Source organism: Mesoplodon mirus (assembly GCF_964341445.2).
Source record: "Mesoplodon mirus genome assembly, chromosome: 2".
NCBI classification, from domain to species: domain Eukaryota; kingdom Metazoa; phylum Chordata; class Mammalia; order Artiodactyla; family Ziphiidae; genus Mesoplodon; species Mesoplodon mirus.
In genome coordinates this window covers 56,078,553-56,097,782 of record NC_138977.1, presented here as the reverse complement: position 1 = coordinate 56,097,782, position 19,230 = coordinate 56,078,553, and the positions used below count along the sequence as shown (strand labels likewise).

Below are 19,230 nucleotides of genomic sequence, written 5' to 3'. Positions count from 1 at the left end.
GGAAGGAAAGAGAGAGAGAAAGAAGGAAAGGAGGGGCGGAGGGAGGGAGGGAGGAAGGGAAGGTAGGAAAAAAAGAAAGAGCAGGTAAAGTAAAATAGAATAAAGTATGAATTATAGTAGCGTTATTAAAATTAAAATGTAATTATTGAAAAAAAACCGGACAGATAGAACCCTGGGACATATGGTGGAAGCAAAGCTATACAGAGAATCTTACACAGAAGAATACACATACACATTCACAAAAAGAGAGCAGGGGGAAAAATCAAAAATCTTGCTCTCCAAGTCCACCTCCTCAATTTGGGATACTTCGTTGTAAAAAGAAGAAAAGGGTGAGAAGTCTGAAATCTTGCTAAGTGCACCTCCTTAATTTGGGATAATTCGTTGTAAAAAGAGGAAAAGGGGGGAAAGTCTTAAATCTTGTCCTCAAAGTCCACTTCCTCAATTTGGGATGATTCGCTGTCCATTCATGCACTCCACAGACGCAGGGCACATCAAGTGGACCGTGGAGCTTTAATCCGCTGCCTCCGAGGCTGCACAGAGAGATTTCCCTGTTTCTTCTCTGATCTCACAGCTCCCGGGTCTCAGCCTTGGACCTGGCCCCGCCTCTGCGCGTAGGTCGCCGGAGGGCGTCCGTTCTTCGCTCAGACAGGACGGGTTTAAAGGAGCCGCTGATGCGGGGGCTCTGGCTCACCCAGGCAGAGGGGAGGGAGGGGCGCGCAGTGTGGGGCGGGCCTGCGGTGGCAGAGGCCGGCGTGACGTTGCACCAGACCGAGGCGCTCCGTGCGCTTTCCCGGGAAAGCCGTCCCCGGGTTCCGGGACCCCGGCAGTGGCGGGGTGCACAGGCCCCCCGGAAGGCGGGGCGGACAGTGACCCGCGCTCGCACACAGGCCCCGCGGCGGCGGCAGCAGCAGCAGCCCCAGCGTCCCACGCCCGTCTCCGGTGTCCGCGCCTTTAGCCGCGGCTCGCGCCCGTCTCCGGCGCTTCCCAAAGCAGCCCTCTTAATGCCCTCTCCTCGCGCACCAGGAAACAAAAGGGAAGAAAAAGCCTATTGCCTCTTCGGCAGCTCCAGACCCTTTCCCCGGACTCCCTCTGGGCTAGCCGTGGTGCACTAATCCCTTCAGGCTCTCTTCCTGCCGCCAGCCCCAGTCCTCTCCCTGCGCTCCGACTGAAAGCCGATACCGGAGCCTCAGCTCCCAGCCCCGCCCGCCCCGGCGACGGAGCAGACAAGCCTCTCGGGCTGGTGTGTGCCTGAGGGCACCGATCCTCTGTGCCGGAATCTCTCCGCTTTGCCCTCCACACTCCTGTTGCTGTGCTCTCCTCCGCTACTCCGAAGCTTTCCCCCTCCGCCACCTGCAGTCTCTGCCCGCGAAGGGGCTTGTAGTGTGTGGAAACCTTTCCTCCTTCACGGCTCCCTCCCACTGGTGCAGGTCCCATCCCTATCCTTTTGTCTCTGTTTATTCTTTTTTCTTTTGCCCTATCCAGGTATGTGGGGAGTTTCTTGCCTTTCGGGGGGTCTGAGGTCTTCTGTCAGCGTTCAGTAGGTGTTCTGTAGGAGTTGTTCCACGTGTAGATGAATTTCTGATGTATCTGTGGGGAGGAAGGTGATCTCCGCGTCTTACTCTTCCGCCATCTTCCCGGGGTCCGCATTTTATCTTCTTAGTTTTCTTTTTGTTATATCCATCCAGATCTTTTTGACTTTTGATTTGTCTTCCCCTCCCAAATTGGTGTCATTTTCTTATTTCTTTAACAATTTATTCATTAAAAATTGTTTAATGATAAAGCTTTCTTTTAGATAACATCAATCAAATATTAACATGTTTTGAATAAAGTTGTTGAAATGAGCTTCAAACTCACTTCATTTGAATGAATAAACCATGTTTCTTTATTTTGTTCTCAAGTACTTTCTCAAAGGCCTTTCTGAAATCAAGATGTATTATCTGTGGCATCACAGATTTACCAGTCTTGTAGCCCCAGTTTTCAGGGAAATGAGGTTAGTTTGGCCTGACTTACTTTTAATAACCCCATAAGAGCTCTAAGTGACCATTTCTTGCTTGCTTTTATTCCTTTTCTATTTTTTTTGACCTTCATTTTTCAATTACTCACATCCTACTTACTTATGGTTATAAACCACTCATCTGCTGGGATCTCCTTGCCCTTAAGATCTATATATAATTGGTTTGAACCGTCATTCCATGTCCTGTCAAGTACAATGTTCTCCCCAAGATTTCTGCAAATTTTCTTAGGGTCATCTCTGGCTCCAAGCTGTTGCTTCCACAGAATTACTTTAGGTTATGGATGGTCTTTCTACCGCTATTCTATAGTATGTTAATTCATACTTGGAAGATGACCCTTTTCCCCTTTAACACACACATATACATACAAATACTCCTGCACAAGGCATGTTCATGTATATGGCAAATCTATTAGAAACTTGGAAAGTGGAAGGGAGGGGGTTCTGTAACGTAACAATATATTCTAAGTGGTTTCAATTTGTATATTAGAAATCTTCTAAATCCTTTGAAGCAACTTCATCTCATTGTCCTTCTACCTCCTTTCTCCCTACCTACTCTCCTTTGTTTTCCCTCACACCCCTAAGGAGTAAGATACTCTGTCAAGCCACCGTTGACTTGGCCTCTGCTCATTTGTGTCCTCAGATATCACTATGTCTCTTAAATTACATCTGAAGGTATTTTCCTCAATATAATCTGTTCCTTTCCTAAGAACTCTGTAGTCAACTCTCTCTCTCTCTCTCTCTCTCTCTCTCTCTCTCTCTCTTTCTCTCTGTCTCTGTCTCTGTCTCTGTCTCTGTCTCTCTCTCACACACACACACACACCATCCTATTGTAAAATAATCTATGTTTTTTGCGGGGAGGGCATCAACTTTGAAGATAAAGATTTCTTCTTCTGGACACACATTCTTCTTTCAAAAGCAGTGGCCTAATGTTTTATTTCTTTTCCTAGTTTTGAATATGATGGACAAAGACCTGCCTCTCCCCCAGTCTTATTATTTTATGCAAGCTTCTGCTCATTTTGGGCTTTCTCCCCCCAATAACACTGACAAAAATCCCTGCTACATTTTTTTTGGTATTTATTCTTTATTGCACAGTGTCAAAGAATTCCTCTGCTATCACAATGTTTTCTTAAGTGGCCTTACTCTTTTCTTCCTTATTATAATTTTTTTCTAAATAACAGAATTCTTCATCCCTATTGAGGTATATTTCCTTTTATAAGTCAGGTAAATGAGATATTACTTTACTTTTGATTGTTAGTCCATACCTATATATTTCCTGATTCCTTATCTTTATTAAATTATCCTCTTTCCACTGAGACTGTCCCAGAGATGCAATTATGATCAAACATTTATGAAGACTTAGGCTGAGATCACCTACTCATGCAAACATGATTCACTGAGTAACTCTCCATAGTATAAGTACTGCCAAACAACACAGAGTTAATATATAATTAAATATATCAAGGATTCCTGACTTGGCAGTTTTAAATGTGTCTAGTTTCTTAAGGAAGTACATGTTTTCTTCTGGGGGGAAATAAGTCCAAATCAAAGGTAAGAGAGGACAGAGAAAAAAAGCGATGATATTTCAGTATGTAATTAATTGTAGAAACTTGGAAAGGCAGTTTGGCTTTATTACCACCACTGCTCATAATTTTCTATGGGAATTCAAGTTTAAAAATTTCTCTCTGGTACTGTTCAAGTTTTTTTAAACTTTTTTGTACTATTTATACATCTCGAGATTCCACATCCTATTTTATTGGCATATGAATTTTATAAGGGTCAGTTTTCTTTGAGAGAATGTTGGCTTGCATATCTGTTGCTTTCTTTGGGGGTCAGGGCAAGATGGACAGCAAAGATGGCTTTTGGCGGCAGGAGACCTTGCTTGAATCCTGGTTCTGTTGTTGATTAGCTGGGCGACTTTGGGAAAATTAAAAATCTGTGAGACTTAGTTTCTTCTTCTGAGCTATATGGATAATAAAACTTACTCTGAATACTTAGGGGCCTTGTGAAGATTAAATGATATAATATATAAAATACCTGGTAAGAACTGGTGCAAATTTTCTTTCACCTTCCTTCCTTTCCTTGTCCTACCTTTTTCCACTATGGTACCTTGCTCCCATTTTTCGACTCTTGCAGTGCAATATTATCCTTATTCCTAAAAATGAAGGGAAATAAATTTGACTCCTGAGTTGAACTAGCTTCTCTGGCTTTTTCCATTATCATACCATAGCCAGTTTTATTTTTTTTTTACATGGGAATATTTGTCCCTTTGGATTGAAAAATAGACCGATGTCATTATAGGAAATGGCACCTCTATTTAATAACTTTTTATGTCAAATACATATTTGACATTTGCTACAAGCATTGCTATAAAGCATTTGTATACTGAACAATAATTCTGAATATGAAGAATATTCATAACATTGACAGAAAATCACACATTACAATAATGGTAACTGAGACTTTTTGATGCCACCTTCTATTGTTAAAATGCAGATATGTACCAGCAAAAGGGTTTCTAAATCTTATTTTTAAAAATATCAGCAGTTTATAAGGAGAGAAATTACTATATAGTTAAGTTGCTGTTAGAAGCCAAGTATATTCTACAGAAGATTCTAGGCAAAATATGTAGAGAGATTTCAACATTTAAAGAAAAAACCAAGTCACAGGACTGGTATTAGATGGAATAGGAGAAATAAGAAATGGAGACAAATAGGACACAAATTGCTGGATTTGTGTTGAATTTCATACTGAAAACTTTAGAGACAAAGGAAATTTAAGCCATGTAAAAAAATTTAACTTTTAAAAAGGACCTGTATCATTCCAGGTAGCTCGAGTTTCATTAATTAGTCCATACAGCAGACAGTTATTTTTTGTGTGCTTACCATGTGCCAGTCACCATAATATGTGCTAGAGAGTCAGATGTAGAAAATACACTACCATGGTCCTGTTCTCCTGGAATTATTGTGGAGGCATGATGGCAGTTATATCAAGGGAGTGTTTTGAATGAATAGTGCAAGGCCAAGTTTGGAGAGTGAGTTAACTAGATAAAGAAAGTGGTGCGGGCAGAGAGCATTTTAATTGGAGGGAATAGTACATGCTTGAAGACCAGTAGTAGTTCTGAATGGCTGGGATGAAGGATGATTTTGTGGGAGGAACAAGAGTTGAAACTGCAGAGGTAGGCATAGACCTACTTGTGACAGGCCTATGTGCTAAGTTAAAAAGTTTGAACTTTAGTCTGAAAGCTAATGGGGAACTATTAAAGATTTTAAGCAGGGAAATGATATAAGCAGATTTGAATTTTAAGACTATTATTCTGGTAGCTGTGGGCAAGGGGGCCAGAGTGGAGGCACAGATGCCAGTGATGAGGTGATGTAGTCATCTGGTTGTGAAATGAAGGTGTGGGGTGGGGAATGAATGATAAAAATGAGGGAGGAACAGTCTGTGATTTGGAAAGTGATTGGAATCTTTTCAGAGGAAAAGGGAAGCATCAAGCAACCTTCGAGGAATCTAGTTGGGCTTTGAGGACATTGGTCTGCTGTTTACATAGAGGAGAAGCAGTTTATGGATTTTATACATATTGGATTTGAGGTATGTATGAGAGATACTAGATATTGAAAGATATCTTTGGAACGAATAAGATTGGAAAGCCTCAAGAAGTAAGCATTAGGAGAAGCAATAGATTTGTATGAGGTCACCTTGGGAAGGTTTATAGGGTGAACTTAAACCTTTGTTCACAAATCTTTGAGAACTTGTGGTTTGGTGGAATGCTTACTGAGTGATGAATCAGGTTTGTGTTCAGTCTTGCCTCAGTAGGGATATTTGGGATACCTTCTCACTGGAGTCCCTGCCCCTGGGGGTTTGTTCATAGTCCAGCACTCTAGCCTTTCTGAGGGGGCTCCCCAGAAAACTGGCTTTGTCTTCCCAGTCTTGGAGTTCTGATGGATCCATCAGAGTCTAACCACCTGGTAGGGGGAAATGGAGGGGGTGGCTTAGACTGGTAAAGCACCACAGCTCCCTGCCCCCTCTGGCTCAGCACAGAGTAAGTAGACAAAAACTGCAGCTGCCTGTTTCTCCATAGGGAGTGAGAGTTAGTAGAAGCCCAGCTGTTTGGTGGGAGGTCTTCTCTTGTATAAAGCCAGTCCACAAAGTCTAGGAAAGGGGCCTGCTTTGTTGAATATGTAGACACCAACACAGAGAACTAAGGAAAATGAAGAATCAGGCAAAGATGTTCCAAACAAAGGAATGAGATGAATCTCCAGAAACTGACCCTAATGAAACAGAGTTATATGATTTACCTGAGAGAGAATTCAAAATAACAGTCATAAAGATGCTCACTGAGGCCAAGAGAACAATGCATGAACACAGTGAGAATTTCAACAAAGAGCTAAAAAATATAATAAGTACGAAACAGAAATCATGGAGCTAAAGAACACAACAATTGAACTGAATAATTCAACAGCAGACTAGATCAAGCAGAAGAAAGGATCAGTGAACTTGAAGATAGGTCACTGGAAATAGTTTAGTCAGAGGAGCAAAAAGAAACAAATGAAGAGTGAAGATAGCTAAAGGATTTATTGAATACCATTAAACATTATGGGAGTATCAGCAGGAGAAAAGAGAGATAGAAAAAGAACCAGGAAGCTTATTTAAAGAAACAATGGCTGGTAATACCCCAAATCTGGGGAAAGAAATGGCCATCCAGATCTAAGTAGCTCAAAAGATACTGAAAAACATGTACCCAAAGAAATCTATGCTGGACACATTATACAGTAATAGCCATTATCTGTAGTTTTGCTTTCCTTGGTTTCAGTTACCCATGGTCATCTGTGGTCCAAAAATATTAAATGGAAAATTCCAGAGATAAACAATTCATAAGTTTTAAATTGTATGCTGTTCTGTGTAGTGTGATGAAATCTCATGCCATCCTGCTCTGTCCTGTCTGGGACATGAATCATCTCTTTGTCCAGTGTATCCATGCTTTTTATGCTACCTGCCTGTTAGTATACGAAAAAACATTATATATGTGGTTTGGTACTATCCATGATTTCAGATATCCCTGGGGGGTCTTGGAATGTATCCCTGCAATAAGGGCAGACTACTATAATCAAATTGTCAAAAGTCAAAGACAAAAAGGGAGTGAAAAACAGCAAACAAGAGAAAAGCAACTTGTCACATACAAGGCAACCCCTATAAGGCTATCAATGGATTTTTCAGCAGAAACTTTGCAGGCCAGAGGCAGTGCTGAAAGAAAAAAACTGCCATCTAAGGATACTATACCCAGCAAAACTGATCTTCAAAAATGGAGCAATAAAGAATTTCCAAGGTTGTCAGGGTGGTACTGGGAGGGGAGGGAGAGTGCATGACAGGCGGCATCAGCCAGGGAGGCCTGGGAAGCTATGGTGTGGTCACTGTGAGCCAAATAGAGCCATGGCAATTGCTATCCGGTCCCAGCTCCCTTGTGCAGTCCTGGCTGGTGGCTCAGCCCAGTTGGCCTGTTGGCACCACACCCTGTGGAGCCCAAGAACATCATAGTGAACATGGTGCTACTCAAGGCCAGGGAAGGTGTTTTTTTGTTTTTTGTTTTTGTCTTTGTTTTTTTTTTACTAAAAAAAGAGTTTACCATACAAAAGCTGATGGAGTTCATCACCACTAGACTTGGCTTACAAGAATAGCTAAAGGGAGTACTTCAAGTTGAAATGAAAATATTTGAAATAGCAACACTACAGCATAAGGAAGTATGAGACTCTGGTAATGGTAAATATATAGACAAATACAGAATACTGTATTACTGTAATGGTGGTAGGTAAATCACTTTTCATTCTAGTATAAAAGTTAAGAGAGGGCTTCCCTGGTGGCACAGTGGTTGAGAGTCCGCCTGCCGATGCAGGGGACACGGGATTGTACCCCGGTCTGGGAAGATCCCACATGCCATGGAGCGGCTGGGCCCATGAGCCATGGCCGCTGAGCCTGCGTGTCTGGAGGCTGTGCTCCGCAATGGGAGAGGTCACAACAGTGAGAGGCCCGCATACCGTGGGAAAAAAAAAAGTTAAGAAAAAAAAATATTTAAAATAGCTATGACTAAAAATATGGTAAAATTATACAACATGAATAGATGTAAATTTTGAGAACAATAATATAAAGTGTGTGTGTGTGTGTGAGAAGTAAAAGTGCAGTTTTTGTATGCAACTGAACTTAAGTTGTTATCTGCTTAAAACAGACTGTTATATTTTATGTAAACCCCAAAGTAACCACAAAAAATACAGTAGAAGTTACAGACACACACACACACACACACACACACACACACACAGAAATCAAAACATATCAATATAAAAAACCCAGCAAAACATAAAGGAAGATAGCAAGAGAGGAAAAGACAGAAAAAATAACTAAGAGATTAACAAAAGCAACAGATGAAATGGCAATAGTAAATCCTTCTCTATCAATAATTACTTTAAATATAAGTGGATTAAACTCCTCAATCAAAGGACACAAAGTGGCTGACTGGATTAAAAAAACAAGACCTAACTGTATGCTGTGCAAAAGAAACTTACTTTAGATTTAAGGATACATACAGGCTGCATGTAAAGGGATGGAAAAAGGTATTCCATGCAAATGGTAACGAAAAGGGAGCAGGAGCTATATTTAGACAAAAGGAAGTTTAAGTCAAAACTATCAAAAGAGACAAAGGAGGACATTATATATTATATAATGATGAAAGTGTGAATTCACCAGGAAGATATAACAATTATAAATATATATGCATCCAACATTAGAGAACCTAAATGTATTAAGTAAACATTGACAGACTGAAGGGAGAAATAGATAGCAATACAATAGGTAGGAGTCTTCAGTACCTCACTTTGAAAAATGGATAGAACATCTAGACAGAAGATCAACAGGGAAACAGAAGACCTGAACAATAGTATAAACCAAATGGACCTAACACATATATGGAACATTTCACCCAACAGTAGCAGAATGTACATTCTTCTCAAATGCACACGGCTCTTTCTCCAGGATAGATAACATGTTAGGTCACAAAACAAGTCTTAACAAATCTAAGAAGATTAAAATAATATCAAGGATCTTTTCTACCACAATGGAATGAAACTAGAAATTGACAGCAGAAGGAAAACTGGAAAATTTACAAAAATGTAGAAATTATGTGACACACTTTTGAACCATTAGGTCAAAGTTGGAATCAGAAAGGAAATTAGGAAATTCTTTGAAACAAATGAAAATGAAAATATACCAAAACTTATGGGATGCAGCAAAACTAGTGCTAAGAAGGAAGTTCACAGAGATAAATCCCTACATTAACACATTATTGACCAGAGACCTATTAATACATCTTTTGTTACCTGAACGTTATTGACTGGAGACATATCAATACGTTTTTAGAGAGTGATACAATTAACATCACCATGCGAAGTTGTTAGAGCTTAAAATTGATCAGGGGTTCATTATACAACTTATGATTGTCATTATCATTCACATTTTGCTCTGTTAGGTTTTTGTTCCAACATTGTGTATATTATAAATTCAAGTTTATTACTGTAAAATTAAAAAAAATGACTCATCATGAAATTTTGAGTGAAGAAGAATTTTTGGTGAATTTTATGCAGATACTTTCTCTGATTGTCCAGGTGACATATATACTAGTGTCTGTGAAGATTATAGTTCTTCAGAATATAGTTCTGATTCAGATTATGTGAATATTAGACCAAGAAAAAGACAAAAAACCTTAGTGACTGATTCTGATACAGAAAGTGAAAAAGAAACTCACAGTGCTAGAGAATGCTCCTTTGCTTCAACAGAAGAGTGGCTTGAAGACAACATTTCACGAAAATTTGAAGTCTTTACAGGTGTGTCAGGTGTAACTGTTGAATGTAATAACCCGCAAAGTGTTAGTGAAATAACATAATTAATTTTTGGTAATGACTTTTTCGAGTTGGTCACTTCTCAAACAAACTTGTATTACTAACAGAATGAAAAATCATATAAAATGTATGATAAGGCTTTAAAATGGACTGATGTAACCAATAGTGACATGAAGAAGTTTCTTGGATTAATAATTTTGATGGGACAAATAAGAAAGTCACACTGGAAAGAATATTGGTCGACTGATCCCTTACTTGAAATACCTATCTTTCCAAAGATTATGACAAGAAGAAGGTTTGAACAAATAATGACATTTTTTCACTTTAACGATAACTCAGAAACTCCACTCCTGCAGACAGAATTTCAAAAGTTAAACCTCTTTTGGATTATTTTCTACCAAAATTTCAATTGATCTATATACCAAAATGAGAGCTATTACTTGATGAGGCAATGATAAAGTGGAGAGGACAACTTAGATTCAAAACCTATAACCCTGGAAAACTTACAAACTATGGAATTTTGGTTAGGATGGTTAGCAAAAGTGAAACTGGATATATATGCAACCTTGAGATTTACATGGGTGAAGGAAAAAAACTGCAAGAAACAATATTATCAGTCCTACAGCCTTATCTTGGTTCATGGTACCATATTTACCAAGACAATTATTACAACAGTGTGTCCACATCTGAAATATTGTTGAAAAATAAAACCAGAGTTTGTGGGACTATAAGAGGGAATTGTGATCTACCAAACCAATTAAAGGAGAAATCTAAAAATCTACAGAGGTGAGAAATGGCGTTCTTATGGAACGGAGAAATGATTCTTCTTCTCTGGAAAGGCAAGAGGCTAGTCTGCATGGTGACAACTATTCATGATGCCTCCATAGCATCTACAGGAAAGGAAGATAGGAGAACTGGCCATCAGATAACTAAAGCCCACTTGTATATTAGAGTATAATAAGTATATGAAAGGAGTTGATTGATCTGATCAATATCTGAAAAACTTCAGTATTCTCCAGAAAACTCGAAAATGGTTTATTCAATGCTTTAAAATTTATTGTAGCATAAATGCACAGAATAAAATGACTTACAAGCAATTTTTGTCAGCAATACCTAGAGAATGGGTAACTGACCATTCTGGTGAATGTAGTGGAAGTCTTGCACCTGGTCCTTCTTGTGGTGTTTCTAAAAGAGCCCTGCGCAAAGATCCACCTTGTCAACTATCAGGTAAAATAAAAGAACATATTCTAGAGGAAATAATAACCACAGGGCTAAGAAGACAAATGCAGCCAGAAAGTGTAGAGTCAGCTCTTCCAGGGGAAAGCAAAGTGAAATACGGTATGTTTGTAATAGATGTTCTATTCCCCTGCACAGAGGTGTCTGCTATACTGCCTATCACACTCTAATGAAATATTAGAATGCTTTAGTAAGACATGTACAAAGCTTCAAATAAATACATTAAGTGCAAAATAAGTTGCTGATATTTACTCAAACGTGGGTGTTTCAGTATTCACTTACATAACAAATTGCCAGCCACAAGCGTTAGTTTCTGCAAGAATCCCCCAGTCAATAATGTGTAAAAAAGAAGAAAGATGTCAAGTGAGAACTTAACTTTATACCTCAAAGAGCTAAAAAAGAAGAACTAAGCTCAGTTAGAAGAAAGAAGAAGAAAGGAAATCACAAACATTAGAGCAGAAATAAATGAAATAGAAAATAGGAAAATGAGAAAAAACCCAACAAAACTAAAAGTTGGTTTTTTAAAAGATAAACAAAATAGACAAACCTTAGCTAGACTAACTAAGAACAGAAGAGAGAAGACTCAAATAAAATCAGAAATGAAAGATGGGACATTACAACTGAGGGCACAGAAATAAAGAATGATCATAAAAACTACTATGAATAATTATACACCAATGAACAATACCTAGAAGAAATGTATAAATTCCTAGAAACATACAACTTACCACCAAGACTAAATCATGAAGGAATAGAAAGTCTGAACAGACCTATAACAAGAAGGGAGATTGAATAAATAATCAAAACCTCCTAACAAAGAAAAGCCCAGGACCAGATGGCTTCACTAGTGAATTCTACTGAACATTTAAAGAAGAATTAATGTCAGTGCTTCTCAAACTCTTCCAAACTACTGAAGCAGAGGGAACACTCTCAAACTCATTTTATGAGGCCAGATAAGAAAACTACAAGAAAAGAAATTACAGGCTAATATCCCTAATGAATATAGATGCAAAAATATTCAAAAGTATACTAACACACTGAATTCAATAGCATATTAAAGGATGATACACTATGACCAAGTGGGTTTTACGTGGTATACAAGAATGGTTTAACATATGAAAATCAATCAATGTGATACAGCACATGAACAGAATAAAGGGTAAAAATCACATGATCATTTCAATAGATGCAGAAAAAAAGTTTGAAAAAAATTCAACATCATTTTATGATGAAAATTCTCAATAAACTAGGAATAGAAGGAAAACACCTCAACATAATAAAGTCCATATATGACAAGCTCACAGCTTACATCATACATAATGATGAAGAGCTGAAAACTTTTCCTCTAAGATCAGGAAAAAGACAAGGATGCCCACTCTCACCACTTTTATTCAACATTGTATTGGAAGTCCTAGTCATAGCAACTAGGCAATAAAAAGAAATAAAAGGCATCCAGATTGGAAAGGAGGAAGAAAAACTGTCACTATTTTCAGATAAGATGATATTGTATACAAAAAACCCCTTAAGACTCCACCAAAAAAACTGGTAGAACTAATAAACAAATTCAGTAAAGTTGTAGGATATATAATTAGGATATAGAAATCAGTTGCATTTCTATACACTTATGATGAACTATCTGAAGAGGATACTAGGAAAACAATGCCATTTACAGTAGCACCAAAAAGAATAAAATACCTAGGAATAAATGTAACTAAGGAGGTGAAAGACTTGTAATACTGAAAACTATAAAACATTGATGAAAGAAATTAAAGAAGACACAAATGGAAAGACATCCCATGTTCATGGATTGATAGACTTAATATTGTTAAAATGTCCATACCCAAAGTGATCTACAGATACAAAGCAATTCCTATGAAAATCCCAATGGCATTTTTACAACAGAAATTGATAAACAGCTCTACAATTCATATGGAACCTCATAAAAACCACAAATAGCCAACTCAATTCTGAGAAAGAAGAACAAAGCTGGAGGCATCACACTACTCTATTTCAAAAATATTACAAAGCTGCAGTAAACAAAACAGTATGGTACTGGCATAAAGAGAGACATATAGATCAGTGGAACAGAATGGAGAGCCCAGAAGTAAATCCATGTGTATACAGTCACTGATCTTCAACAAGGGTGCCAAGAACACACAATTGGGGAATTAGTGGGCATAAAGTTTCAGTTAAACTATGTGAATAAGCTAGAGATCTCATATAGAACATTGTACCTATAGACAACAGCAATGTATTTTATACTTAAAATTTTAAGGAGCATGTATCTCATGTTAAGTATTCTGCCATAATAAAATAGAATTAAATAAATAAATAAAATAAGTTTTGTAGTAATATTGAAGAAAAAAATCTAAATAAGTGTATCTATTTCTCTCAAAAATCCCTTGCTCAGAGATGCTCAATATATAATTATTGAATTACTCTTTTGTTCAGTCCTCATTCACTACTAAATGGGCATGAATTTAATGACAGTGGTCTCTTACAATTTTATGGAAATTAAAAATTTATAAAGCAGTAATCTGTAAAGCTAGATTATTTGCTTTTCTAGAGCAAGAGCTATTTCTCTTTTGTTTTCCTCCATTTCTTGCATGGCTGGCATGTTGCCAGGCCCATGTTAAAGATTTGTAGAATGAATGTGTTTCATTTTTCCTCAGCTGATTTCACATCAATCTTATAAAGCAGGCAGGCAAGGACAATTTCTCCCATTTTACAGGTAACACAATCAAGAATTGGAGTAGTAGTGACTTGTCCAAAGGTATGAAATTATTAAATGGCATAACAAGGACTTGAACCCAGATTTCAAGGCCATTGTACTTTCAACTCCACAGGACTACTTCTAGTTTAGATTTCAAGCCCAATTTTGTTCTATGTTCTTAATTTAACTTTGGTTATCATTCCTTACAGTAAAAAATCATTTGAGATATATGTGTCCTTTAATTTTCAGCTTTAGCTGTAAACTTCCTTTTCATGAGTGATATTATCATCTGGTAAGTTCATTTGGAAAATATGTATGAAATTCAATGGATTGAGTTCAGAAAATGAAATAATTTTTTTCTCAATATTACTTCATTTTGGTTGCTCTGTATTTGCCATATTTAAGTAGGGTGGATTAGCCATTTCTTATGCTTAAAACAATTTCTTTTTACTCTAAACATTAATATTTATAGAGCATTAATATTTAGTCTTTGCTCATTCCTTCCATCTGCTTTAGTTTCCAGAATCTTTTGGCACTATTTCACACTGATATTTTAGGGACACTAAGATCACACTTGGTGATTCGGTGCTTTCAGTCAGGTCCTTATAGGATACTCTCTTGTATAGATAATGCTGTGAGTATGGAATTTTTTTTTATGTTATAGGTAACATCTAGTACCTTGTACAAATGCACAAAATATTAAATAAGGAAAAATGACAACTGTTGAGCTGGCTATTCTTTTGGAGCAATGATACTCAATATTTTTTCATTATGGGAATTAGTAGGCTGCTGGAGCTGTGGAATTATTTGATTGTATTGATCTGACTACAAGAGGAAGCCAGGGCATTGGCAGTGAGTGCCAGGGAAACTTTACTTGCCAGAGCCCTGGCTGCATTTTTTCCTGCTGCTTCAGCTGGTTTCTTCTTGTCCTCTTTCTCAAATTACTCCATGAATCTACATAATTTTCATGAACTCATTGAATGTGTAGTTTGTATAGAACATTGGCTTAGATTTATTTCAAAACATGTTGTCAGGAAAAGGAGGAAAATATATTTGGGAAGAGGGTATGCTGAGTCAAACTAGATATTTTCTTTTCTGCCTTACTCATGCTTCTCTTTTCTGCAAAGCAGATTTTCAGTTATTTTAATGGGAGATGAGCAGTCATGGTCTCTGTTGTATTATTTTGTGGATTACTATTATTATTATTTTTGGGACTTCCCTGGTGGTGCAGTGGTTAAGAAACTGCCTGCCAATGCAGGGGACATGGGTTCGAGCCCTGGTCCAGGAAGATCCCACATGTCACGAAGCAACTAAGCCCATGTGCCACAACTACTGAGCCTGTGCTCTAGAGCCTGAGAGCCACAACTACTGAGCCCGCATGCCACAACTACTGAAGCGTACATGCCTAGAGCCCGTGCTCCATAACAAGAGAAGCCACCACAATGAGAAGCCCGCACACCGCAATGAAGAGTAGCCCCTGCTCACCACAACTAGAGAAAGCCCGAGTGCGGCTACAAAGACCCAATGCAGGCCAAAAATAGATAAATAAACAAACAAACAAATAAATAAAAAAAAGAAAACACTCTGGGTGTGTTTACGTTGCTTTTATGGTATACAATACTTACTGTTTGGGCTTAGAGATACTGTTTGCATCTTCTTATTCTCATCTGTTGTGTGTGAAATTTGGTAAGGTAGTCAAATAGGACAGAATTTGGATTTCTTTCTCAGTACAGAGACCATTTTAATATTCAGTTTTGACATTTTTAGAACATACCTAGGTTTGTTTTGGATTCAAATTTATTCATTGGGCTTTTTTTTAAAGTTTGAATTTGGTTTGCAATGAGTTAAAAATATTAACACAGGATAAACTCAATGTTCAACAAATTATTTGGGGGTTTTGGTTCATTTAAAATTCCCACTAAAGACTTTGAACAGGTAAAATCCAGAAATATTAAAATATCTTAGATTGTTTGTGCTTCCTTTCCCAACTTCAACTGAGAGGTCATTTATTTTGAGAAAGTCAATATAATGAGACTACAGTGCACTAAACTAATGTAGAAAAATCTCAAGAGGTCTGTTTCAATTATCAAGCACAGTGGCCTATTGGAACAAAAAATTTTCAAATCAAGGCAACGTTAAATCTCTTTAAGTAAAATATAAGTCTCACCTTAACCTTTGTCTTATTTTTGTCTTCTGTACTTCAGCTGCACCTGCAAGGTAAAATTATTGCTTTTACTCTATAGCATCTTTAAGTGTATATGTGAGCAGATGGGACTGGGTTATGTTTGATAGGGATCTAGCTTAAAGTTATATTATAGATTTTGTATGACCTCTCCTTGACAATTATTTGTTGTTTTAAGTGAAAAAATGTTCTTGAATGAATCATCATATTTTGAGTACTTGGAACTATTTAGTATCAATAAATGGAGGATGTAAGTCCTGATAATGAAAGTTCAAGCTTAAATCTCCACATATGCAAACTCTGATGTTTAATGAAAACATCTTGTGGGGATGTATCATTACTGGATTTTCTCCCTTTTTTTCTTTGGCCATAGAAATATTACCTGGAAGTATTGGTTTTCATGTTTCTTATTTTGAAGCCTTGAAAATATGTTTACCCTAAAATCCCTATTTGGAGTTGTATAAAATTCACAGAGATAAATGTGAAGAAGAAATAGTTAAGAAATAGAGCTAATATTTCTTAGTGAAGAGAAGATGCAGGGGATGAAAAATGTTTTAGAATTAAACAGGTTGATTGGTAAAATAGCTTATGTTAATTTATATATAAAATTATTTAAATTGTTTAGAATCTCAGATCTGGTATTAGTTTGATTTGAACATAATGAGAAGGGACCAAGAAGTGGGCAAGGCACAGAAATGATCATACAACATGATAAATAGTTTATATAAAGGTCATTAAAATTATGTTAAAAGAAAGTTGTTTACTATGCTACAAAAGGGGGAAAATGAACAGACTTTGGCTGTTTAAACTGATGGGAAGAACCAGTTCCCATTTAAGGCTCTGAAAACTCCTTTGAGGCCCACCTCAAATTCCCTCATGTCTTCTATATGACCTGAATCTCTCTGTCAGTATCATTTTTTAATTTTTTAAAAATATTTCACCATGTTACTTTTTTTTTTTTTTTTTTTTGGCCATGCCTTGCGGCATTAAAGATCTTAGTTCCCCGACCAGGGATCAAACCCATGCCCTCTGCATTGGAAGTGTGGCGTCTTAACCACTGGACGGCTAGGGAAGTCCCACCACATGTTACTTTTATCTCCTTTTTTGCACTCCTTTTACTACTTTGCCTGGTGTTAAAGTTAATGGTAGAGTAGAAAAAGCATAAACATTATAGTAAAAACACAGTTCCATTTTGAAATGTATAGACATATCGAATCACTATGTTGTATACCAGGAAGTAACACAGATCAGTTATACTTCAAAAACAAACAACTAAACAACCAAAAAAAAAAAAAAACACGTAGAAATAGGGATCAGATTTGTGATTACCAGAGGCGGGGTGTGGTGGGAGAGGGAATTGGACAAAGGTAGTCAAAAGGTACAAACTTCCAGTTATAAGATACATAAGTACTAGAAATCTGATGTACAACATGATAAATATGTTTAACAATGTTGTATGTTATATTTGAAAGTTAAGAGTAAATTCGAAGTGTTCTCATCACAAGGAAATAATATTTTTTTATATTTCTTTAAAAAGAAATATAAAATACTTTCTTAGAAAAGTATCTATATGAGATAATGGATGTTCACTAAACTTACTGCGATAATCATTTTGTGATGTATGTAAATCAAATCATTATGCTGCACACCTTAGGTTATACAGTGCTCTATGTCAAATATATCAATAAAACTGGAAAAAAAGGAACATTTGGCCTAATATAAGGTTTTGTGGTTCTCAAGAGAACCTGGACAAAGCCAGATTAGGAGAAAAGGCTGGGTGAAAGAAAAATTAATGAATGTATCGTTTTTATGAATTAAAATTATGTATTATAGAAAAAAAATGGTTCAAGCTTTCTGAGTCTCAGTTTACTTGTAGAATGGGAAGACAAATAGGAACTCCTGTGGTTCTTGTGAGGATTAAATTGGAAAGGATAAAGTATCTGGCACTGAGCAGGCACCCAGTAAATGTCAGTATCTTTCCCATTGCTGAGTTTCATGTCTAATTTCCCTGGCAGTCTATAAGTTACTTTAGGGCAGAAAATATGTTTTATTTCATAGTGCCTTGTGCATAGTAGGCTCTAAAAGATTGTTTGTTGAATTTAATTTATCGTCCTGCTGTGAAAGTTTAGCACTATTATTTCCTATTTCTTTTTCCTCTGTCACCTTGGATTGAGATAAACATGTTGCTTTCATGAAGTTGAGGATGTAATTCAGTAGAATGCCATTATAATATGACTTATTCCATGGAGTTTGAAATAGTAAGGGTCAAATCATTTCCCTGGAAACAATTATATTCTATAAAATCTTATTAGCCTGTCTCATAGCATCATAGTCATAGTGGAATTCTGGTGTGTTTAAGATGGTGAAGTCTCTATCTGTAGAATTATATCTAATGGCACACATTGAGAATATGGAAATAAATGACATAAAGAAAGAGCAGATGCAAATGTCTTGCAAATATTACTTGACATTTTCAATCACTAATCCTCTAAAGTATGTTCTAATTTACTAAAATAAACCAAGAATTCAATTTCTTGTGAGCTCCTTTTGCTTAATTATTAGTAGCAGAACAATATTCTGTGATACACTGCAATTTGTCTTCTTTGTGTTTATCTAGTATCTGACTTAAAAAATGAATGGAGCATTCTGATTCAGCAGAACTGATTTCATTAACTCATGTCCGTTATAGAGCAGAAATGAATAAATGTTTGCTGAACATGCTACATATGCTTCGATCATCAAGACATTTGTTCTCCTTTCTTCTCAAAATATAAGATCTTGAGAGATCTTCCTGGCTGAAATTTGCTGGGTGCCTATTCTGCATAAATGTTTCTATAGAGGCAAGTGGCTACCTTTACATAAATTTGTTTCCATGATTGGGATGTGAGAGCTCTTTTTAATACTTTCTCATTATGATTTAAAATTATACATTCATTGAAATTTTTTTCTTTAGGAGTAGTAGCAGTGTATCCTAAGACATGAAGAGCTAAAGAAAAAAAATTTTTAATGCAGTATGTTCTTTTGTTAGAATGAGGACTAAACAGGCTTCTCATTCATGCAATAATGTTGCTTGTACTTAGCACATAGTTTCTAATTCTGTATAATTGTGCCTAACTATTTAATTGAAAGGCAATTAATTACCTAGCCTTTGTTACCTCTGTATTATGAATGGGAGAAACTGAGGCTCAGTATTGATTATTTG

General features: G+C 36.9%; 1 protein-coding gene across 1 annotated transcript in view; it reads left to right on the top strand.

Moving 5' to 3' along the window:
* The window catches only part of CTNNA3 (catenin alpha 3), a 1,654,963-nt gene that overhangs the window by 137,663 nt on the left and 1,498,070 nt on the right, over positions 1-19,230 (top strand). The window lies entirely within an intron of this gene.